This window comes from Chrysemys picta, chromosome 1, assembly GCF_011386835.1.
Source record: "Chrysemys picta bellii isolate R12L10 chromosome 1, ASM1138683v2, whole genome shotgun sequence".
Classification (NCBI taxonomy): domain Eukaryota; kingdom Metazoa; phylum Chordata; order Testudines; family Emydidae; genus Chrysemys; species Chrysemys picta.
The window spans coordinates 51,185,794-51,211,642 of NC_088791.1; the positions used below are offsets into that span (position 1 = coordinate 51,185,794).

At 44.7% G+C, this 25,849-nt stretch overlaps 1 protein-coding gene across 3 annotated transcripts in view; it reads right to left on the reverse strand.

Annotated features, from left to right (window-relative positions):
- IFRD1 (interferon related developmental regulator 1) overlaps nt 1-25,849 on the reverse strand; it is a 78,561-nt gene that overhangs the window by 34,410 nt on the left and 18,302 nt on the right. The window contains exon 2 of one of the 3 annotated variants that reach the window (XM_065556589.1): nt 23,393-23,657. The gene's annotated coding sequence lies outside the window, so the exon portion shown is untranslated. Of the gene's footprint in view, nt 1-10,498; nt 10,911-23,392; nt 23,658-25,849 lie in introns of those variants that run through there. The other 2 variants (XM_065556579.1, XM_065556584.1) reach the window with 2 other exon arrangements.

Genomic DNA, 25,849 nt, shown 5'->3' on the forward strand with positions numbered 1-25,849 from the left:
AGTTGCTAGCATTTTACATATGTTTTCTACGGGTGTAAATGACTACACAGTGTGCACGGCAGTGTAGAATCAGACTAAATAGCTGCAGCTGTAGTGAGGATGCCGCGTCACTAGCAATTATTGTCTTATTGTTTCCTTGTGCTCCCCCACCTGCTTGTTGCATCTACCTGTCATCTGTTTCTTTAGGTCTTATCCACAAATCGTTTTTATACCAGTTTAACTATTTCCATTAGGATTGTGATTTTACTACCAAAATAGTTAAAATGACATAGCATCTAGTGCAAATGCAGCTATAGTGGTATAAAGGTGCCTTATACTAACATAGCTTATTCACACTAATACCTAGCCCTTATAGAGAGCATTTGATTTCAAAGCACATCTCAACCTTTAATGCACCTCCAACACCCCTGTTTCGTGTTATTATTATCATCACTTTACAGATGCAGCATTGAGGCACACAGAGGTTAAATGACTTACCCGTGGCAAGTTTGTGGTAGAGGAGGGAATTAAACACTAACCTCTGAAGGCCTAGACTAGTGTCTTAACTACTACACCATCCTACCTGTACATTTAGTCCTCTTTCCGACAGGCCTAGCTATGCTGGTACAAGGCACTTTTATATTGCTGTAACTGCCTCCACACTAAAGGGGATTGTACCACTTGAACTCCATATAGTTAAAGCAGTCCATTTTTGTGTTTACACAAGTCATGTTACTTAGACTGTAAGGTGTGGGATCGGAGAGGGTGTATTAAGGTGTTGAGCACCAATTTTATCCCCAAAATTACTCAAAATTTATAGTCTACAGAAACAAGAAATGATAGGCCAAATCTTTAATAATCACATCTCTTAATGCCTGTTCAGGGATGTCACGCCCACTGTTTTAGACACATTGGGTTCTTGCCTTCCATAGCGGGTACCAGAATTAAAGACAAGCAAGATAATCATAATTATTAACTAGGACTATTTTATTATTAAAGAAAGGAAAGGAAAGAAAAAAATACAAAACCAAACCACAACCAGTAAACAATTCAGTTACAATTTATTCTCTGTCTCTCAGTGGATTATTATTTTATTCTTATTATTAGTTATTATTTGTATTAATGTGGTGCTTAGGAGCCGCAGGCATGGACCAAGACCCCATTGTGCTAGGCAGTGTTCAAACACAGAACAAAAAGACAGTCCCTTCCCCAGAGAGCTTACAATCTACATATAAGACAAGAGAAGTAAATGGATACAGACCGATGGGAGAGTACAAAGAAACAATGAGACAATATTGTCTAATAGACAAGACAGAGACATCAGGGAAGGGGTATAACACAAACCAAAGTTAACAATGCGTTGATGGCAAAAGTCGTATTAGTTCCATGATTTGGGGGGATTTTGATAGGAAGGGATAAGCTAAATGGAAAGAAAAGGGAAGGATGTGAAGCTGACAGGGCAGGGGAGGAGAGGCAGGTGTGGAGTTAATCTGAGGTCAAGAGATTCTGAGGGAGGGGAAAGGTTGAAGCAAACAGCCAATCAGCACAGGGCAGAGAAAGTCAGAGAACTTACTACAGTTTTGACTGAAATGTTCAGAGGCCCATGCGTTGGCTGCTTCTGCTTCTCCTCGCTGGAGTCTCTGGCTGGCTGCTCTCTGCCATTGACCCCCAAGGCCACATGGTGGGAAGGAGAGGCACCACCTCACTGCTTTTAACAGACTAGCTTTCAACAGCTATTGCACCTTAAGATGCTGGTGTGGACATGCGTCTCTAAGTAAAACTAAACCAAACTATATTATCCCCCCAACCAGTATAATAGATAACGGAACAGTTTATAGATTGGCAAAGGAATTTCACTAAAGGCCAGTGAGTCCTGCTTGGTTTATCAGGGGTAACAAACAGTTTTTAAAATGGGCAAAGGTGAGTGATTTTAACTAAGTCCTATGGAACCAAAGAAAGTATTTAAAAGAAGCCATTCAAGAAGTGTTCTTTTCTTTAATGAATTAAATTAACTAATATTAAGAATCTTACATTCAAGTTAAATCCCACTATAGATTTGTTCACAAGAGCTTTGTATATGTCAAGCTCATTTTTGTTCAGTGTTTGGAGAAGCAGTTCTGTCATTCTTTGCTGTGATGAATCACTAATCTTTGAGAATCCAAAAAGGTGCTCCTCGATATTTGTTGAAGTGACACTTAACTCTAACTGCAAGTCACAACAATTCCTAGCATTTCATATCATGATTATTATCCAGGACTATGGAGTACTATTTAGGTTTGTGATCTCTGCCACGACTGTTATTGTGCTCATCACAGTGCTAGGTAGCTGTAACTATTCAGTCTGAATTCTCTTTTCTTATCTAAGCAGCCCTGCCATAAGTCTGCATCTCATCTATGGATTCTACTGTTCCCCTGCAGATGTTACCATTTCAGTGCTTATACTAGACAATCCCTTAGCAGAACAAAAAATCATGTGGTGCCAAGTTTCCTTTGGCCAAGAAACAACACTTCATGATTCTGATAGGTTTTTTAGAATGTATGCCAGCAATGTACATTCCCCATCCTCAAGGACAGAATATCTTTGATTCATGTTGCCTGCCAGCATACCAATCCGATATCCCAGTTTCTTGAGTTCAGTGTGTTTTCCATATGATCAGGTGAAGTTATCCTGGCAGTGTGCTTTCACAGTTCACAGCACTCTCTGGACTATACTTCTGTATGTTATACAAACAGGTAAATCAAAATAAACCAGAGCCCCTGAGAAGTAAAATATAGTATGAGCAAAAGCTACTTTTCCTATTAGCGTATAATAATCAGGTCAGGTAAAGCATCTTGCTGACCACACATAATTAATTAGATTAAGTATTTCTATCACTTTCAAGTAGAGCTGGTCAGGAATTTTTCAACAAAATGGTTTTTCATCAAAAAATGTCAATTTGTCAAATCCACATTTTTTTGTGGGAATGTACCAATTAGGAAAAACTTTCACTGTGAAGAATTCTCAGGTCCAGGATGGAATTTCTGGTCTAAATGGAATAGCCCATAGCCTAGCGCTAGAACATGGATATCCCCCATCTTAAGTGAATGCCCTCACCAACAGGCTATTCATTGTTCTAGGAGCTCTTTTCCCCCCTCTCTTTCTCTCTCTGATTTTTTGCAATTTTTTTTAAAAAGTCTCAGTTTTATCCCAATGTGGAATGGGAAAATGTTTGAAATCTTGAAAAGTTTTGTGGGATGGGAAAACCAATTCCCACCCAGCTCTATTCTCAAGATGGAAAATGCTCAACAGGCCAAATACATTCTCAGTTACTCTGGTAGAGCTTAACTGTCTCCATTAGAATTGCATAAGGATAACTGAGAGCCGAATTTAGACCTCTTTTTAGAAGTGGTAAGTATTATAGTTGTATGGAATATGCTAGGCAAAGTTATATCATCTTTATTGTATGAATTACTTTCTTAATTCATCTGTGACATGATTGAGTTGCTTTAAAATATGTGTAATAATGTTAATTAATTAAAAAAACAGATATTATCTAGAGATAAATGAAATCTACTCAGTGGTACACATAGCACTACATTGTAAACAATAGAGTGGAAATAAATATACATGCATGATGCTACTCTGGTGGTAATGGTGGTAGGTAGCTTGTCTAGTGCAGTTCAAGGCAAGACATAGTGATGGAATCATAGTTTTCTTTTAGAGTGGATGAAAATGAAGAGTACACAGATGATATAAAATATTTATGGAATCTTTATGTCTTTTCATGTCACTAAGTCTCTGCTGCTGACATTTCCTCTTGGTAAGAAAGCTCACTTTATCTTGCACAGACACAAAAAGGATGGTTAACTATTTCTATGCCAGATAATATTTGCAGATGTGAACAGTGAGAGTGAAATGCTGCAGTTAGATGTGCATTTGTACATCTTGGGAAAGAGGAGTAAATGAAGAACATGTGTTGTTGCTCAGCAAGGATTTTCTCTAGGGAATCTCTCCTAAATGACTAAAAAGCAAAAGCACTATATGACTTCCACATAACTTCAGAGCAGCAAAAAGGGGCATCTTGCATTGACTCACAAACTGCTGTTCCTCGGGCCATAAAGATTTGTGATATTTAGTTGTGTGGCCATCAATACTACAAAGGACTAACCCAAATCTCTCTGCTTTGTGTGTGTCATTGTAGATGTAACAGGGAACTGAGGAACATTTCCCCTAGTTCAGATAGCTAAATCTCAGTTTGCTGGGGTTATCCAAGGAATAAAATCTCATCTACCCTCCATCTAACTTGTTTACCCTGGCTAGTACCATTAAGATGAGTCTCCTGAAAGGACACATAATCTGCCCTACCCATTTTTCCTTCACACCAGAGTTTCGTTTAATGAAGCTGTAATAGGGCAGCCTTTCAGATACCACAGAGCCGGGTGCATGACAGCTAAAGTTGCAGAAGTCAGTGACTCAAGTGACTGCTGTTATGTGTTATTTAGCTGACTTGTAAATAAAACCTCGCACATTTTGGATTTAGAATAATCATCTTAAAGTTTTAAGGGACAATGCAATGACACCATTTAGGCTACAGTTTAAAGCATGTTAAAGAGAAAGATAAGGGTAGGGTTCTACGGTTTAGTGATTTATTTGACTGCAATCTTACTGCCATGATTATTGTGACATTTGAGATCTTAGGCATTTAACAATGTGACATATGGAAGAAAGCTCTTAGAACACTAATATCCAATCATTTTGGTCCTTTCAACTTTTTAACATTTGTTTTGCATGCTCCTCCTCTCGTTTAATCCTTCATGCTATTCTCTTTGAGATCCTTAGGATTTATACAGTAAGGTCTCACTGTGTTGTTCATCATTAATAAGATAACACAATCTTTGAGGATTTACCCTCTCTCAGCTGTCCATGTTTTAAAGAAGCCTATCCATCCATATAGCAGGGTAAGAAGAGTTGCCATCTTTTTGAAATCTTGTTTGACGATGGGGACCTAAATGACCCAGAAGCATGAGCATGGACTCTGTAGCCTTCCATTCTACATCACTAGTTTAAATCCAGCCCGCATTATTAGTGACTGAAAATTGCTACCAACTGTTGACTGTTTCCTAGGTGTTATGGAAATACAGATGATAAATAGTACTAATAATTAGACATATGAAAGATTTGATTAGATTCATTCTACAGGATAAATACCTGTTACAAACAGTTTTAGAGGCTGTTGTGGGATGGGGCCAATGAATTTAGACTCCCTTTATGGTTTTAGGTGCTTGAAGATGCAGTCAGAACACTTCCCTGGCTGTGTTTACTCCCCTAATAAAACATTTATTGCTGCAGCATTTTGACATAAAGAATTGCTGGACTGACATTCAAAATTAGAGCTGTCCTGCAATTTTTCTCTGGACAGGTTGATGCTTATGTTGAAGAAAGAGCATGCCCCTCACTAGCTATCAAAGTGACAGGACATAAACAAAACTGTACTGTCAAGCAAATGGTATAGTCTCTGAGCAATGACAGATTCTGCATGTGACATGTTTAGTCATTCTGATGACTCTGCTGGAGTTTTAAAATATAAATGTGATGCAGTGAGACAAAACCTGAATTCGTAAAGCTACTTGGATCTGTCCAGAATTCCCTGCAAATATGCACGCTAATGACAGAAGGTCACATGCTGTTTGACTGCACTGAGATGGTGTTAATACTAATCATGAAATAATAAAGCAAGATAGGTTGTGTTCATCAGGCGATAATCACATCTCCAGAGTGGAATGGAGCAAGATGGAGTGATTGAAATATAGCCTTTTATTCCGTGCCTGGGGGAAAAGAGAAATTTTAAAATAATGTGTCAGTTTAATGTAGTTATATTTCTGTCCTCTGAGTGTGAATGCCAGGCTAGATGATTGATACAACCCATATGTCACAGGAGGGGCAAGAAGCTCTAGGTTAGCTCACACCGGACAGAACACAAATATGGAATATCTAAGCAGGACTAGTAAATGTGAAACACTGAAAATAGACTATAGTAACACTATTTTCAGAGGCTCAGAATATACTATGTTGAGCTAATATTGTGAATACCATCCTGCAGGAAAGACAACAGATGCCTGCCTATGATAGCTGTTCAAGTGGAAGTCCCTGTGGTCCTTTTCAAAAAGAGTAGAAGATAACCTTGCTCCTGAACCAACATTCCCACCCTCAGTGGTATAGGTTCCTGTGCTGAAGGCTGCTTGTAACATGTTACTTGATGTATAATGGCTGCTCCCTTTGCATAAAGGTCTCCTTCAGTCTGCACAGTCATTGTCCAGATCTGCCCCATGATACATTCTGCAGACAATGGAGAATATGGCTGAGGACTAAAATCAGGGCCCTGGACAGGACGCTGGAGCTGGGGAGTTTAGATCACATGCATTTTCATGAAAGCTCTATTTTTTCACCTTATAAGCATAACAAACCCCTTCCCTGTATATCTACCTTGCATTGTGCTATGAATATATTTCATCTGAACTCAGTAAATGCCACTGTTGAGTGACATGCAGTGACAGAAAGAGATAACAGAAGAAGGTTGAACTAAGGGTTAGCTATCCAGCCATCTAACTGTCTGGCATCTGTTGCATTTCTTGTTGTAGGTTTCAAAATGTATAGGCTTAGAATTCAAATACTGCATTGTGACAACCTTAAGCCCCTAGAGGAAAAGTCCCATGTCATCTTCTATCTATGAGTCCCATGCAGGACTGAGTGATGCACTGCCTTGAGCTGCCTTGTAGTGCTTGAATAAGTAAAATCGTTTTTGGCTCTTAATAATGAAAGGTGGAGGGAGCTGTCATAGTCAGTTCTGATCATGAGCACAAATGATTTGTCAAGGAATCCCCCTCAGATAAACTTAACTGTGACAGCACACGTGCGAAGCCTGTCCCCTCTCTGCCCCGCGAGTGTGCAGAACTGTGTAAGGCAGAGAGAAATGTGCAGAAAATTGCACTGAAATGTTCACAAGCATTATCCCATCATTCCTCCATGTCTCTATCTATTGATCTAGGGTGTTTCTATAATGTCCATCACCATGGTATCTAGGTGCTTTCTGTTAGTGCTCATTTTCGCAGCTGCTGTTCTCTTGGTTTCTGGCACTGCAGCCTGCACTTTGTATATGCATTTTCCTTGGGTGCTCTGATACATACACTTTCCAGCAGCATAGGTTAAAGCTGCCAGAGGCTGTTGTAACTTGTACTGATTTTGTCCTCTCCCTATGCACATGCAGTAGGGGCTGAATATAAGGGCACAACTGTGCCCTTACTGACATGACCATTTTCTTCACATATTACATTCTTAATGCCCCCCGTGCTCACAGGTGGCGCAATGCCACAAAAGGACCTACACTTGGAGGGGCATCATGCCAGTGCTAGGGTTAGGGTGATCAGATGTCCCAATATTATCAGGACCGTCCTGATATTAGGGGCTTTGTCTTATATAGACACCTATTACACACACACACACACACACACACCACCGCCCATCCAAAAAAAGTGTCCTGATTTTTCACACTTGCTAGCAAGTCACCCTAGCTGGGGGTCCATGTGCAGCTTGTGTTCTATTCGGTGCAACATCAACCTTCTGCTTCTCTGTGTGGCACACAGTTGATGGGATGAGACAGCCTCCTGTGGGGAACTATGGATATACATGTGCAAGAGAAAATAAGAGGTGGGAAAGGCCATTGTACTCCATGGAAGATAGTCACTGGACTGTAAATTTCTTGGAGCAGGGATTGCACCTTCCTTTATGTGCAATGCTGAGCCCTCTGCCGGCATTTACCAAACTGTAAATAATAATCATTAATATAGAATGTGTTAGCTAGTGTGAAAGCTGCTCCAGGACAGCTGACACATCCGCTGCATCACCAGTGTAATCACAGAAACTCTGACCGTCAGACAGTCTCCTTCCCAACCCCACTCCTCTCTCTTAGAAGTAATTCAGTTCTGCATTGCTCTCCGACGTGGATTAACAGCTTTGCCATATCACACCAAATTACGTGCAGCAGTCAGTAGAGTGTTCTCCACCCCACTGTTAAACTCAGTGAGTTCAGACCTATATAAGCTATTTTATACTGTTCACCAGTTTTTATTTCAATCAAGATTTCAGTGGAGACAGGATTGTTTGATAGCCACTCAGCTGAAACATATGTTTAAAGTACAATAAACTAACCATATTTCTATAGTGAAAGTCTCATCCTCCCCCCGCCCCCCCGACAAAGTTAAGGTACAGAATAGTTAAAATATAACAATCAGCACCTTTTAAAATGGTGTCAAAGAGACATGCTAGGAACCAAATATTTTTTTAAATTGCAAATAACAAAGCGTCATCATTAAGGCACCAGATCTTTGTTGAATCAGAACCAAAAACTAGTGGTTATTGAGGGTAAGGGTCGTACACTCAGACCAACATTGATTAAAACAGAGGCTAACGTAAAACAAGAGTGTCTTCAGTAGATTTTTAAATATGGGAAGGGGCGAGCTGAGTGAGAGGAACAGGGGAATGAATTCCACACCTTAGTGCCAAAAACAGGGAAGCCTCAGTCATCTGTTAATCTCAGGAATGATGGTGGAATCCCTAAAGGGCAGGTGGCAGCAGAGCAGAGATACCAATCAGAACAAGATTTAGGAAGAAGCCTTAAATATAACCTGATATATGCAGGTACAGTTAAAGCCTAATGTAACTCACAGTTAGTGAGTTATTTCTTCCAATATCAACAGCTTATAATATAGCTTTATTGAATTTATTGGCAAAGGTAGGAAATATTCTCTACACAATGCTTGGCTATACCATAAATGCCTCCTAATGGTTTAAGATGTAAGGGCATAGCCTCTGCTAGGATAATTGGTAGAGCTGCACTGAAGTGAACAGAGCCATGCTGAAATACACTAGCTGAGGAACTGGCCTAAGTCTCCCTCCTGGTTTAAAAAAAAAAAATTACATGATGTCTGACTCTGCTATCCATCTCCTTAGCTCAGATTTTTACTTTGTTCTCAAGACCAACATCTTGGTGTGACCCTGTTGCCAGGGCCGGCTCCAGGCACCAGCCCACCAAGCTTGTGCTTGTGGCGGCACCTGGAGGGGGGCTGCGCGGCGCTCCGGCCCCCGGGGAGAGCGGGGCCACGGCTGGGCTCGCCGCCCTACCCCCGGCGCTCTGGCCGCCCTTCTCCCCGGCGCCCTCCCCCCGGCCGCAGGGGGAGAGCGGCGAGCCCTGGCTGGGGCTTGCCGCCCTCTCGCCGCCCTGCCCCCTGCGCTCTGGCCGCCGGGGGGAGAGCGGAGCCCCCGCCGGGGCTCGCCGCCCTCCTCCCAGGGCTCCAGCCGCCCTTCCCCCCCCCCCCCCCCCCCCGCAGGGCGGGGGGGGGGGCAGCCGGCGGCTTTTTTTTGCCTGGGGCGGCAAAAAAGCCAGAGCCGGCCCTGCCTGTTGCTGCATGCTCTGACTCCTCCCCCATCTGCTTGCTCAGTAAATGTGTATGTCACCAGCCTCAGGCTATTTCCAGAATTTATCCTTACTTTAGTCTTGTCTTGTGGCCTTCTTAATCCCTAGTCTCTAAATTAAAGTGAGTCCAGAAGGCTGTGGTCAGGCTACCCTCATCTGAGGGAAGTGGACCATGTCAGCCTCATCCTTCACTGGTTTCCCAGACATCTCTGACATGAGTTCCAAAACTGCCCTCTTGATTTTTCTGAACTTACCCTATCACATTTCTCTGACCCCATCTCCAAATACCGCCTTGCCTGCTCAACCTGCCCTGTTCATTTGGAGGAAGCCCCTCTTCTGTCTCTCATCCTCAACTGCTCCCCAACCAAGCTAATGAGTAACTTCTCTCCCTTGAATTAAATTCTTCTTTTTGCATCAGTCTGTGACTGGCACAAAACTCCCATTCATTTTGCCTTACTCATTACTGTATTGTTCCATTGACTTCTCACCTCCCCCCCACACCCATTGTAACAAGCTAGTAAGTACAGGTATTTGCATCTTTTCTGCCTTTAAGCTTCAGCTTTTTCTATTTTATCCATCCCGTCTGTATTTGTCACATTCATTTAGTAAGAACATGAGTGTCTACAAAGTGTCTGCTCTCTTTTCTGCCTTTCTTCGCACAGTATCTTCTGATAGTGTGTTCAAATGACAGAATCAATATAAAAACGAAATTGTATTGTAATGCACTTTGGGATTCTATAATGAGGCAGACCAATAGGGTGCAGTAACACACTGCACTCTGCTTCTCCCAGACATGGCCAGTACATACACTGGCACTGTCCATGGGCAAAAAGTAATTTTCCATTCCAAAAAATATGAAATTCAATTCGCTGTCACTAGTTCCACATATATATCTCAGGCATCTATGGGCCTTCTTAGCTAAACAACTCTGAATTGAACACAAATAAAACAGGGCAGCCAGAGAATTATTTTATCCATTAAATATACTATGTAATCCCATTTAAAACAAATACTTTAAGAGGCAGCCATTTTACATGTTCCAATGAAACCCTCACAGCAACAGTTACTCACAGTGTGTCCTTGCAGCTTCAGAGCCTTAACAAACAGCCATCAGTCTTCAAATAACATATATGTGTTCTGACTGCAAAGTGTATTTAAAGAGATCTCTTATAAATAGCTAGTACAACATAAATAGCATATAAAGAAATAGACTTATTAAGCAGGAGTTAGAAAGGTTCTTATTTATGAAAGAAACTTTCAGTCAGCCTGAACTCTCTTCCGCATACACACTACTCTAATTTCACTCATGGCTTGCCACTTCAATCTTCTCCACCTCTGCTAATGCCAGTGACTGGAACGAACAGACAAAAGCTGAAGTCATTTGCATTTCAGTATGCTGCAGGCCAGGATGCTGAGCTGGTGTTAACCGGCACAGCTCTGTTGAAGTAAATGGAGCTGTCCCATTTACTCCAGCTGCGGATCTAACCTACTGCTCTATGTTCACAATTCTAGTGGCCCTGCCTGGTACAGTGTACTGAATGGTTGTAAATCAGAGAGGTGTTATTCTAGATTTTCCTTCTCATGATGCAAGCAAATACAAGCCAACTGTGTTTGTTTCTGTGTGCAACTTATTGTAGTTTCTCCTCCCAAAGCCACCTTATTACCTCTAAATGTTCTTAGAATTTATACTTGATTTCATCTGCCAAACTCCCTTGGTTACACATGTCCATAAATGTCTAGCTGGCATATGCTGAAGCAGTGGGAATGCCTTGCACTGCATATTTTTTGCATTGAGAAATTTGGCTTTTTTCACTGCCTGTGTGCCAGCCCTGTCTGTGAGAAATAGAATTCAGTGTGGCAGACTGCCTGACAGGTTACTACAGTTTGAATACACAACTGCATATGGGCCAAATCATGCTCTGACCAGAGCTGTGGAGGGCCCTTGCCTAGCAGATTCACTGTGGTCCTGATGTAGATACAACGCTGATGAGCTTGGAGATCTCCCTGCCCACAATGGTGCTGGAACAATCTTTATAGGGGAGGTGCTGAAAGCCATTGAACCAAACTGTAAACCCTGTATATGATGGAAACCACTTCAAGCCAGGAGGTGTTGTCACACCCCCAGCATTCAGAGGGAGTTTGTAGAGAGGGAAATTCCATGACTGCAGATCCAGTGGCTGTCCTCCCCTGTGGCTGTGGATCACACCAGGCGCAGAGGGTTACTACAGACCTGAGGCTTCAGTAGCAGCCATAGAGAGGCTCAATTGCAACTCCATGGCTAGAGGGGGACAGTTTCTTCCTCCGCAGCCCTGCAGATACCAGCATGGTTTACTTGGGATTGGGCGCTAATTCCAGGATTGGCCCACCCCTGCATAGCACATTTCCTGTCTCTCCTCATATGTACAGTGAAGTCACAGGAGCCAGTTCTGCTTTCAGCTAGACACATGCAACAACTACTGAAGTCAAAGAGAATTGCAGGACTGTATCTTTAAGCAGTATAAGAATTTCTACATCAGTCTGTTGCTTAAAGGCTGGTTTTGATACTATTTGAAATACACCCTTTGTTTTAAATTACTAACACAGAGGTCAATTTTAGGTAATTCCATGTTTTTAGAAAAACAACAATGGCTGTTACTTAAAAATTATAATGGCTATTACAAATCATCCCAGTGCAACAAACCTGTTTCAGGGACCTCCCTGGTTGTTAGGTTTACATTATTCTACTAATAAGAAACTTTCAAAAACATATTTAGTAGTAAATGTTTTTGGTTTTGTGGGGATCTTTTAAGTCTGAAATATTCTTAGAGACTTGAAAATAAAACTATTTTTCCTAATAGTTTTGCTCTTTTCTGTTCAATAAATACATGTTCCTCTCCCTTGGTAAAATCCACTGGCAATGGAAGCGTAAGTTGAAATTTCAGGGTCTTTACAGTTGTGGGGAACTTGATAATCCTTCCTTCCATCTGAAGGTATTTGTAGCAGCAAAAAGGAGTCCAAGGAGGTGGCCAGGGAGATTAGGCTCCAACTCTTCGTATTCTGGGTCATCCACAAGGAGAGCCTGCTCCTAACTGTTGTTGCCTGGCTTCCCCATCCTCTCTGACATCCCAGATCCATTTGCCATCTCCCCAAGAGCTGTGCATCACACACTTTTTTTGAGGTAGAAAGAAGCTATGGAGAAGAACTACATGTTGGCTCTATTTCACAGGTTCAGAGGCCTTTCCTACCCTTTGTCCTCTCCTTCATTTCCCTCCACTCAGTGTAATGAAGCCAATAACCAGCAAATCTTAAAAGTTAGGAAACTAGGATTAAGGAAGTGGGGCAGAAATATTTCACAGTAAGAGTATCAAACACGCCAGTGGGTGCCTCAAACTGAAGCTTTGCCTATCACATTGTGCACATAGGTATTCAAATGAGCGCACTGGGGAATGGCATAGAAAGATGGAACCAAAAACATAACATAGGGAGCGCCAGGACCCAAACCCACACAAAACAATTACCCATACTGTGTCCGTATAGCTCAACAGAAAGCTGCTGCTTGCTCCTCATCCCATTGCCCTTACTGAGAAAACCCACTCACCCCCCGCACGTAACATCACTTGATGAGCTACACAGAACTTGGCAGTTAGGCATGTCTAATATATTTCCAAGGAAGGCAAATGCAACAAAAGGTATGTGTCATTTCTAGGGACATCTTCATTTGTTTCTGATGAAGGAGTTAATTGAGGAAAATGGTGTGATGGTCTTGGGGTACCCAGGACTGTGAGTCACTTTGTTACCCCGCCTCCAGCATGAGGGAGTCTTGCTTGTGGTAACTGGGTGTTTGCTCCCTAACACCATTAGCCTCTCAGCACTCACACACTCTCCTCTGTGCTATGCCAGCCCTGTCTTCACCTTGCAGGTTAACAACAGGTACACCCCAGATCCCAAGTCCCTTTAAAGAATTCCCCTGTGATATCCAGCCCCTGACACTGGCTACTCACAGAAATTCCTGAACTTCCACCCTCAAAAGGAGCAGTGTTCCTGAGTTTACTAGTTTTACCTTAAATCACTGCTCCTATATAACACACAGCACTTGTGAGTACTTATAATAAAACAAAAGTAGGTTTATTTAAGAAAGAATAAAGATTAAACTAGAAACAGGTGAGAGAGAAATGCAAACAAATGGTTACAATATAAAATAAAATCACAAAAAGCTAACTAGGGTCTACACTGCCTATCTAATAAAGTAGGTTTCCCCCCCCCCAACATTCAGTCTGTTGCAAAGCTGGCTGGCTTCACAGGAACCAGGATCCAAACTTTAAGGAAAACACACACACATACACCACGCTCCACAAGATGTTTCCCCAGTAAAAAGATACAGAACGCCCGTCCTCCCTTTGAATTATACTGAAACAATTTTTTGTCTCTTTTCAGAGACAGGGCGTCGTGATGTTCCTTTTTTACCTCCAACTGATTTTGACAGTTTTCAGTTGTCTCTGATGGTTTTCCGTGGATAGTCTTGAGATGCAGCAAAGCTAGACAGTTGAGCCTTGCATTATTTCACTGGCTAGCCAGTGTGGGATTACAACTCCTTCTGGCTTGAATGGGCCATCACCGTGACATATTATCCCCCCTGGTGACTAACTTTAACTCCAAGACCATAAAACATATTTTCAATATAGCTACAGTATTCCTTAAATATTACATGTACATACCTCTCACAATGATTATGAGTCTTGGTAAATTACAAGATTTCTGTTAGATACCTTACATGTTACCCCTTAGGAATAAATGCTCTGCAAGATATGTGTTTGGTACAGCGAGTTTGTCAGGTCTGAGACGAGAATTGTTTGCAAAGAACAGAGAACCCTTTGCGAAAAGTCCACATATGGTCAAAACACAGAAAAGTTGGATTGAAGTACATTTAAAAGACTTTGCACTGTTCCTAAAATGTCTTGTGGACTTGCATCGTCATATTGTGAACTCCAACCATTCAAAAATCATGAATCAGATCCCAAAAGGTCATAATATTGGAGTTAGAATTATGAGATTTAAAAAAAAATACATTTTGGGTTCTTTATATTTGCCCTAAAGGCAAGTGCAACCATATTGACTCTGGCGGCTTGAGTACACAGTCCTGAAGGCAAGGGTAACAATATTGACTCTAGCCACTAGGCCAGGGGTGGGCAAACTTTTTGGCCCCAGGGCCACATCTGGTTATGGAAATTGTATGGTGGGCCATGAATGCTCACAAAATTGAGGGTGGGGTGCAGGAGGGGATGAGGGCTCTGGCTGTGGGTTCAGGCTCTGGGGTGGGGCCAGAAATTAGGAGTTCAGGGTGCGGGGGGGGGGCTCCGAGCTGGGGTAGGGAGGGTGAGATGCAGGGGGCGTGAGGGCTCCGGCTGGGGATGAGGGGCTTGGGGTGTAGGAGGGTGCTCTGGGCTGAGACAGAGGAGTTTGGAGGGCGGGAGGGGGATGAGGGCTGGGGCAGAGGGTTGGGGCATGGCAGGGGTGAGGGCTCTGGCTGGGGGTGCGTGCTCTGGGGTGGGGTTGGAGATGAGAGGTTTGGAGTGCAAAAGGGTGCTCTGGGCTGGGACCGAGGGGTTCAGAGGGTGGGAGGGGGATCAGGGCTGGAGCAGGAGGTTGGGGAGGGGGGTGGCTCAGGGGTGCAGGCTCTGGGCTGCGCTTCCCTCAAGTGGCTCCCGGAAGCAGCGGCATGTCCTCTCTCCGGCTCCTACCTGGAAGCGTGGCCAGGCGACTCTGCTGCACACCACCCCGTCTGCAGGCGCCGCCCCTGCAGCTCCCATTGGCCATGGTTCCCGGCCAATGGGAGCTGTGGGGACAGTGCTTGACGTGCAGTCTGTGGAGCAGAGCCCCTGGCTGCCCCTACACGTAGGAGCCGGAGGGGGGCCATGCCGCTGCTTCTGGGAGCCACGTGGAGCAGCCCGTGCCCCTGCTCCCCGGCTGGAGCGCCGGAGCAGGGCAAGCCCCAGACCCCGGCAGGAGCTCAAGGGCCACATTAAAACAGCTGGCGGGCCGGATGCGGCCCGTGGGCCGTAGTTTGCCCACCCCTGCACTATGCCACATAGCCCTGCAGGCAAGGGTCGCCATATTGACTCTGGCCATTCGGCCACATAGCCCTGAAGGCAAGAGCAACCATATTGACTCTATCTGCTAGGCCACACAGCCCTAGAAGCAAGGACAGCCATTTTGACTCTGGCCATTGGGCCACACCACCCTGAAAGCAAGGGCGGTTTTATAGAGACTTTGGCCACTAGGCCCCTGCTACACAGAAGCAGAGGATAGCCCACCATGCTTACTCGCGGGGTTGCAATGCCCCTACCCTGCCCCAAAACGGGGACAGGATATACTTGCCCCACGACATTATACCTCATTTTGAGCCTTGGCAGGTTGAGAGGTATGAGTTTTTGTTCATTTAAGCCAGGTCTGAATTTTGCTGTGGAAGAATCACTCAATTGGTAAAACTTCACATGAATGATTTATTTTTTTTTAATTTGTATTTAAGATGTCAAGTAGTGTGCCTTGTTCAGTGTAATATTCCAATTCCTACTGTAGGGATGTCAGAGAATCTAATCTTTCAATGTATTCTGTTGTATCGGTACTACCCACAATAACAACGATGACATAGATGTGACAATTATGCTTAGTTGGCATATGGCAATGGGACTAACATTTCTAATTCACGGAAACTCTGTAAGGAAATCAGACCATGTGGAGCAGATTTAAACCAGATTGTTAATGGTGGTGTTAAAGTAGATTAGACAATTTTAATACCAGGTCCCAAAAAAGTAGTGTAGGTAATTATTATATACAAGCCCCAAAAGACAATCATATTCTACATTGAGAGTAACTCCATTGACTTCAGAGGTGTTACTTCTAAATAACACCAGTGTAACTGAGATCAGAATCAGGACCTCTGAGTTCTGAGAAGAATAAAGCTGGTTTAATTGCTCCTAAACTAAACATGTGAGCCAGTTTGTTCCTGACACGCTATGATGTGCTTATTTTATGATTTGACCAACTGTGACATTTGAAGAGCCCTATTGTTATTTATATGAGTAGTCCTTTCAGTAGATCTGGCTTTGAACTTCTCTTGAAAGTCAGCTGAAAATATTTTATTCAATGGAGGGTGGAGGTGGGGGGGAAGGGGCTAGCCTTTCATATTATTTATAAATTGCAGCTGGGTGTTTTTAGCTGCCAATAGTCAATATATACAACACCTTTAACATTTTAGAAAAAAATAGTTACTATGCAAAACATAGTAGTAATATTTGGACCCAGCAGTGAAGGAAATAGACACAAGAGGAACTGATTTAAACATGGCTATCTGCTATGTATCTTTAATGTTCTGGCAACATACAGAAGTAATGCTTTGCACTGAATACAGAGTTCCCAACCATTTAGAAGGGCAAGACATCACATTCCTCCACCTTACTTTAAAATACTTTCCACATATGTATGTGTTGTTGTTTGCATGGCTAACATAAAACACTACATAATTTAACTAAAAACTGTAGGTAGACTACTGCAGACTTTCAAGTTGCAAGGGATTATTCTGTCCCACTAGCTAACTTACTAGCTAATAATGTATAAATACGGGCACACTACTTGTTTTCATACCCTCTTGGGATCATGTGGTGATGGTGGTACAGCATTGTCAGGTGAACCAGGAACAGTCAGTGGTAAGGAATTAACTGGATCTAGTACCAACATTTATTCCAACAAGTCATTCAAATTAGGAGTTGTAACAGGAAGAGATTCCATTGGAGGAACAGAAAATCCTACTGGAACATTCCCAGATGCTGGTACTTGCTGAGGCTACAACTCGTCCATAAGTCGTTTCCATAAAGTACCATTGGATAGTTTTACCAAGAATGACAGGTCCTGTGCATTTTACAAGTTCTCCAGGTACCTATTTCACTCCATAACCATAGTTGTGAATCCACACGAAGTCTCCTACTTGAAAAGAACGATAATGAGTCTTACATCATTGATCAGTTTGCATAGCTTGGGATTTGGCTACTCATGAGGCAAAATCAGCATGTAGCATGTCCAATCCATAAAACAGTTTCTTTGTTGATGTCTGTTCTAGTGGTGGGTAACACGTCATCGCTTCTTTGAGTTGATGGGAGCTTGGGCTTGGCAGATGTGACAGCCCATCAACATTGCCATACTGAGTCCTTTATGGAATTAAATAGCACAGGAAAGCTGAAAGTAGCAATGCCCATCATTGCATATGAGCAGCAGATAAAGAATTCAATGTTTTGGTCCAAAAATGTAAATTAATGGGCAATGATCCATCAGCAGAGCCATCTCTAGGGTCTGGCGAATCGGGGCAGCCACCCCAGGTCCCACGCTTTGGGGGGCCCTGCAGCAGCCGCCCCGAATCACTGTACCCTGGGGACGGCTCTGTGTGTGTGTTAGGCCGGCCATGGGGTGTGGGGTTAGAGTGCAGGGGGCCAGGCTGGCTCAGGGCTTAGTGGGGGGCCTGGTGCCGGCAGCAGGGATCCGGCCCATACTTGCCAGCGGGAAGCGGCAGCAGCGACCCCAGCCCGCTCCGGTCCACCCTGCTGGCTCCTGGCATCGCTCAGGGGAGGGGCCGGAAGCCGGAAAGAGGTGGGGCAGGAGCGGAAAGAGGTGGGCTGGGGGTGGGAGCTGGGCAGAAGGGGTGGAGTGGGGGCGGGGCATGGAGTGGACGGGGGGTTGTCCCGGGCCCACCACCCCCGAGGCAATTGGTTTCTCCATGCCATCAGGAAAAAATATGGGAAAGAGCTGCATTCACTCCAAATGGTGAAACATCATAAGCCAATTGCAATGGTAGCAAGGCACTGAAGTGCATAAGAACTTCAGCTGATGTCAACATTTTCTTTGCTTCCTTAAATGCACACTCACGTTCTTTAGTCCATTTCCATTTTTTTCTTGTAACAGTTCGTGTAAAAGCACCAATACTGTTACCAGAAATTTACCGTACCAGTTAAGTAGTCCTAAGAATGAAAGTAACTGTGACATGTTTGCTGGCAGTAGCATTTGAAGAATTGCCTTTTCCTTCTCTGTCGTATTCAGATGATGGCTTGAAAAACTCACATTTGTCATGATGTGCTCTCAGTCAACGCTGCACGACAGCATCCAAATTTTGAAGTTGATCTTTTTGATCCTTTCCTGTAACTAGGATGTCATCCAAATAGCATCGAACTCCAGTCAGTTCCTTCAGAATCTCATCCATGGCCTTCTGGACCAGGGTTGGTGCTGATGTGATACCGAAAGGCAACCAGGAATAGCAAAATAAGCCTTTTTGCATGTTGATTGTGAGATATTTGTGAGATGCCAGACCAGTCTTCAATAGTAGGTATGCATTGGGCAATTTACTCAAGTACTGTCTTCCACTAAGAATAACAAACAAATTCTCAGTATGAGGTAGTGGATACTGGTTTGCCTATAAAGCTTGATTCAGTTTCACTCTGAAATCTCCGCAAATTTGGACAAAGCCGCTCTTTTTGGTAACTGGTATGATGGGTGTAGTCTACTCACTGTGTGAAACCGATGACAAGACTTCAGTGTTTACTAAACAGTCCAAATCAGCTTCCACCAGAAGCTTCAGAGCATAAGGCACAACTCTGGGTTTTCAATATTTTGGCTGGTTGTCACTCTTAACAGTGAGCTTCACTGACATGTTGCTCATCTGTCCAAGTTCTTTTTAAAAAACTCTGGAGAGTCAGTCCAGTATTTCTTGAATGTATGGAGGTGCTTTTGTGATTGCCTTAATCTCAGTCCAATTCACCTTGAGTGTCTCAAGCCAAGTTCTCTCAAATAATGGTGGATACATTCACATAAAGGGTAAAATAACTGACTGTCCATCTAGTTTAATTTTAGGACTAACTTTTCTCTGATATAAGTTTTCAAAAGCATGGAGGGTTCTTCCAGAGGAACTTTTGACAAAGTCTGGTGATAGGCAGATGCAAATATCAATGAGACAGCAGCTCCAGTATGAAGCTCCATTCTTGTAGGAACTCCCTTGACCACGGGTGTGACCCAGATGTCATTTCTTCTGATAACATATGTGGTGCTAAGTCTTAATCCCTGTCACTAGAGCTCTTGTCTTTTCCACATTCTGCATTCTCAATTTCCATCCTTTCTTAGGTTCAGTCTTCACAGGTGTCTACTTGGATGGACAGTTGTATTGCTGGTTGTTGAGCTGTATGACAGGTCACAGCAATGTGTCCTGCAAATGCCTTGGCATGCCCAGCAATCCTTCTCAGCGTGCATCATTACAATGGCCACATGGAAATTCTTTATATTCCTGTGGTCCTCTGTCTCTCTAGTTCAGGAGCTGAACTTTTCAGTTCCCCATAAATTCCAGAAAATCCTTCTCTGTGGTATCCATGGCAATTGCTACTTCAACAACCTTCCTGAATATAAGCATTGATACAGTCAATAATTTCTTCCAGACCTGGTCATTGCATAGTCTAGAGAAAAACTGGTCATGCCGGGCATCACTTAATGTTTGTCCAAACTGACATTGCTCTGACTACTTCCTTACAGCAGCAATAAGCTGTACTACTGACTTTCCACTTCCCTGATGTCACTGCTGGAACCAATATCATTCTGCTATCATGGATGGGGTAGGAGAAAAATGTTCCTACATTGCTGTATTAAATGCAGAATTTCCAGGCACAGTTGGAAACAACAGGTCATGCAGCAGTCTGTATGTCTTCAGACCCATCACAGTCACCACTCTAGATTCGCGATTTTTGTTGATTTCACCAGCATTGCCCACAAAAGTTGCTATTTCACTTCTCTCTTGTTGAACTTTATGCCCTTCTGGGTGTCTTCTCTTCCACAGGGAAGCTTCTCTGTGTGTGTCTGTGTTTGCTATCTGGACTTGCAGCTTCTCTCTTCAGATTGCACTTTTTTACCTGCGTGGCAGACTGTCTGCACTGTGTGCTTACACTGCAGACTGCAGAATCCCTCCTTCGGCTGTACTTGGGCTCCTTCTGCTGGCTGTAGACTCAGTGCAGGGTACAGGCGCTCTCTGCTCTTGGAGTGGATGAGGCCAAGATGGCTGCTTCCCCTCACTGCTTTGTCTGCAGCAGCTCCAGCAATAATTGCAGCCACCACTCCTTTGTTTTATTTTTATTTGCCTGCTCCCCCTCTCTTGCTGGCTGACCCAGGCTGCCTCTACAGTGAAAGCAGCAATCTGCCACCTTGTGTTTCTAGATGAACTTATTTTCTTTTTTATTATTCACCTACTGTTTCTTCTTGTTGTTCAGTGGAGCATTGGACACTCCTGGGATAAAGGATCCTCGTTGCCAGTGTTCTATTTGGACCCAGCAATGAAGGAGATCGACACGAGGGAGCTGATTTAAACACTGGTATCTGTTGGGGTGGCTTTATTGTTCTGGCAACAAACAGGAAACAAGGAAGTGAGTGAGGTTCTGCACTGAGTAAAGAGGGCCCAACCATTTAAAGGGGCAGGACATCACAATAGTAGGGTTACCATATTTCAGCAAGCAAAAAAGAGGACGGGAGGAGCCCCGCCCTAGCCCCGCCCCTGCCCCTCCCACTTCCCGCCCCCCCAGAACCCCCAACCCTCCCCCTGTTCCTTGTCCCCTGACTGCCCCCTCCTGGGACCCCTGCCCCTAACTGCCCCCCAGGACTCCACTCCCTATCTAAGCCTCCCTGCCTCTTGTCCCCTGACTGCCCCAACCCTTATACACACCCCCACCCCCAGACAGACCCCTGGGACTCCCACGCCCCATCCAACCACTCCCCACCCCCTGACAGCCCCCCCCCCAGAACTCCCAACCCATCTAAACCCCTCTGCTCCCTGTCCCCTGACTGCTCCGATCCCTCTCCCCACTCCTGGCCCCTGACAGCTCCCCCCCAGAACTCCCAGCCCCCCACCCCCCCGCTCCTTGTCCCCTGACTGCCCCCTCCTGGGACCCCTGCTCCTAACTGCCCTCCAGAACCCCACCCCCTACCTAAGACTCCCTGTTCCTTGTCCCCTAACTGCCCCCTCCTAAGACCCCCCCCCAGCTGCCCCCCAGGACCCTACCCCCTACCTGTACCCTGACTGCCCAAAACTTTCTCCACTCCCCCCAAAAAGCCCCCCCCCCGTTTCTTGACTGCCCCCTCCAGAACCTTCCTGCCCCCTGGCCCCCTTACCCTGCTGCTCAGAACAGGGTGTTGGGCTCTGTGCGAGCCGAGCCGGACACGTGGCTAAGCTCCCCAGCACAACAAAACCCGGTCCCTGGCCCTGCACAGTGCTGCCGGATCGGGCTGCAGGGGAGAGCTGCCCTTGTATCAGCACGAAGTGCTCTCGCTCCCATTTTGCTACGCTGCATGGCAGAAACCGCTCCCAGTTGCAAAAGGGGAGGGCTGCACTTTGTGCTGATACACTTGCTCAGAATGCAGGGCGGATCCGGCTCCTCTACAGCTGCTCTGGAGTCCAGCCCGGGACTTTACTGCAGCCCTCCCAGCCGCTCGCTCTGCTCTGCCGGGGGAGGGGGGAAATCCCGGACATTGTGAGTGCTTTACAAATTCCCCCCGGACGCTATTTTTAGCACAAAAAGGAGGACATGTCCGGGTAAATCCGGACGAATGGTAACCCTACACAATAGTGTTGTGTATATAGCTATGAAACAGTTACCTCTTATTTTCTGTGTACTGCCCCTCTAAATTGGTAAGCACTTGCTTGCTGTGTGCAGTGTTCAGCGGCTACTTTGTTCTTGAATCTCAGTGCAGACTACTGAAGAGACCCACACACTCTATGTTCAACTTTTTTTATTAAAAAATAGTCGATCTGACTGACAGTATTTGTTTGCTCTTTGTGCATGAAGATTCATACAGGAACCAATGCATGCTGTTTACCTTATAGAAACACAGACATGGCAGAATAACAATCCTTTCTTTTTATTGAAACTAAAACCCATTACAAGAATTGAGGCACCCATTGTTACCTGGGGTTCTTTCAACCCAAAGCTCTTGGTAACTTTTACTCTGTGCGAGGTGGTGTCAGGAAATAAATCAGGGGAGACACAGCCGTTCTGATCGATAGATGGCTGGCACAAACAGGACAACACAAGAGTGCTTTCACTTAAAGCTAAACTTTACTTAGTCTCAAGCACTTACACACGTCCACAACAGGTTAGTAAAACACGCCCAAGCCTCGATAATTACCGAAGCTGAGTGTGGCTCTCGAGTGGCACAGCGGCTGCTGGTGGGGAACACAAGATGTATCCAGAGGGAGAGACCAGACCCGAAGAGTCCCACTACCTCAAACTTTTCCCCCTTATTTATACATTAGTAATAGAATGACATGTCCCTTAAAGAAAACTTGTCCAGCAAGCAGTTTCAATGGTCAAGCAAGAGGTTCCTTCTGATTATTGATTAACCAGGTGTGGGTTTTTCCAGAGTTTGCAGCCTTGAGACCCTATTAGACACATTCCTGAGGGCACATCCTGCTCTCCTAAATTGTATGTATCAGCAACTTCAACACAATTCTTATCAGGAAGGATGCGGAGTCAAGCTGCCCCTTCTGTGGCACCCAAAACCCCCTCCCCTCCTGCCTTGGTCAAGCTGAGGCTGGGACATGGCCAATTTACAGCCTACTGACTTGGCTGCTTTTAGCAATGAGCCATAGTGGTTTCAGTCACTTTACTGGTTTGCTGACATCTCCCCGTACACCATTACTGCACTGTGCCAAAAATAAGGGAGATATGACTATAGACTATATGCTATACACTCCTGTATACATTTATTTTTGAGTGGCAAAGCAGAGGGAGTTAGGGGTTTGCACTGGATCTGATCCTGCAAGGTGCTGAAAACCTCCTGCAGTGCTCTGAGCACCCAGAGCTACCACTCACCTCCATGGTAGTTGAAGACATTTGACACTTCGCAGAATCAAGCTGACTTGTGAGCCACAAGGAAATAAAATTTTGATCTGTATGACGTATCCAGGCTCAGTACCTGATCCTGAGAGAAAATGGTGGGATGGATAATGAAAAGGAGGAATCCTCAGGGGATAACACATCTTGGGTTGCAGCCAGGTGTCCAAGGGGATGATAGGTCTCAACATAAGCATAAGCCTGCAAATCTGTCCCATGCAAAGCAATGGATGAGCACTGCTGATGGCATTCTACCTAAAGAGCACCATCCACAGCTTAACTTCTGATACCTCTATTCTGGGCTTCTACATTGACCTATATCCTCTGTATTTTAGAGACAGCAAGGCCTGTGGAATAGAAATGAGAAATCACATTGTAAAACCAGGTTGCTGTATGCTATACATGTGTAATGCATGACAAACATGTCATCACACAAGTGCCACACCTTTCATTGTGCAAATAAGTTGCAATGCTTAAGCAGTACTAACCCCTACCCCTGGCGGTTGACTCTCGCTGCTAGGTGATGAGATTATTGACTCTCACCGCTAGGCAACCCAGCCCAGAGTATTGCCACTAGGCACTACTGCTGGGTGTGGACACCAACCCCTTCCCACCTAAGTCCAAAATTTAGACAACTCTGAGGTCCTCAAATCCTCTGCTAAGATACCACAGGAAGTGCCTAAACTTTGTCAGCACCCAAAATTCACACTTAACGCTCATCTAGGTGTCCAGGTTTCTGCCTCTGGACATGCACACTGCTGCCTCATTCCAGCCCGGCCACCTAGCCCATACTTACGCCCCAGCAGGATTCTCAAACCAGGTTAAATGCGGACCCAGTTCAGTAGGTGTGCACTCCTTACTCCACACAAAACAACCTGAGAGGCAAGAAGAGGTACCATAACCACAAGACTATTAAGTGAGTCACACTTTGGTCCAATGTATAGTATTTATAGACAGTGGCACTGCTTCAACTGGCAAGATTGAGAGGGGCTAACACCAGAATAACCCAGAGCCCAATGATTAGGGCACTCACTGGAATGGTGGAAGACCGTGTTTAAATCCCTTCTCATCATTAGAAACAGGGGAATTTAACTAGGGTATCCCACACCCATCTAACCACTGAATTTAACTCTCTGAGAGGTGGGACTTTTAGGACACACCCCTCTAGTTTAGGTAGCTCCCAACCTAGCACACTGGCTTTTATTTATCCTATTCTTAGGCACTTGTCTCTCTCATGCATAGGTGCCAACTTTCCCCAGCGCCAGTGGGTGCTCGCATCCCCCCAGCCCCGCCCCCAACTCCACCCTTTCCCTGCCCCGCCCCATTCCAACCCCTTCCCCAAAGTCCCTGCACCAACCCCACCTCCTCCCTGCCCCTATTGGATCCTTTCTCCAAATCCACACCCTGGCCCTGCCTCTTCCTCAAGCATGCCATGTTCCCCCTCCTTCCCCCTCCCTTCCAGCTGCGCAAAACAACTGTTTTGTGGCACAAGCCCTTGGACCTAGGGGGAAAAAGCAGGCACACGGCGTGCTCAGGGTGGAGGTGGAGATGAGCTGGGCGGGGGGGGGGGCGGGGAGCTGCCGGTGGGTGCTGAGCACCCACCAATTTTTCCCCATGGGTGCTCCAGCCCCGGAGCACCCACAGAGTCGGCGCCTATGCTCTCATGCATTGTATAGGGAGCTGAGGTGCCTTATTCAGGGTGGTGGAATCCATTGGGTGGATAAGCACCTAAAAGTTAGTTGCAGCAGCACCCACATCCTGTTATGGATTGGGCCGTAGTTTCTCCAAGCATCAGTTTCCCATCTGTAAAATTCATAGATTCATAGATTCTAGTGCTGGAAGGGACCTCGAGAGGTCATCGAGTCCAGTCCCCTGCCCTCATGGCAGGACCAAATGTGTCTGGAGCACTTTGTATTTGTCTTTATTAAACTTCATCCTGTTTACCTCAGACCATTTCTCCAATTTGTCCAGATCATTTTGAATTTTGACCCTATCCTCCAAAGCAGTTTCAATCCCTCCCAGTTTGGTATCATCTGCAAACTTAATAAGCGTACTTTCTATGCCAATATCTAAGTTGTTGATGAAGATATTGAACACAGCCGGTCCCAAAACAGACCCCTGCGGAACCCCACTTGTTATACCTTTCCAGCAGGATTGAAAACCATTAATAACTACTCTCTGAGTACGGTTATCCAGCCAGTTATGCACCCACCTTATAGTAGCCCCATCTAAGTTGTATTTGCCTAGTTTATGCGAGACCCTATCAAATGCCTTACTAAAGTCTAGGTATACCACATCCACCGCTTCTCCCTTATCCACAAGACTCGTTATCCTATCAAAGAAAGCTATCAGATTGGTTTGACATGATTTGTTCTTTACAAATCCATGCTGGCTATTCCCTATCACCTTACCACCTTCCAAGTGTTTGCAGATGATTTCCTTAATTACTTGCTCTATTATCTTCCCTGGCACAGGAGTTAAACTAACTGGTCTGTAGTTTCCTGGGTTGTTTTTATTTCCCTTTTTATAGATGGGCACT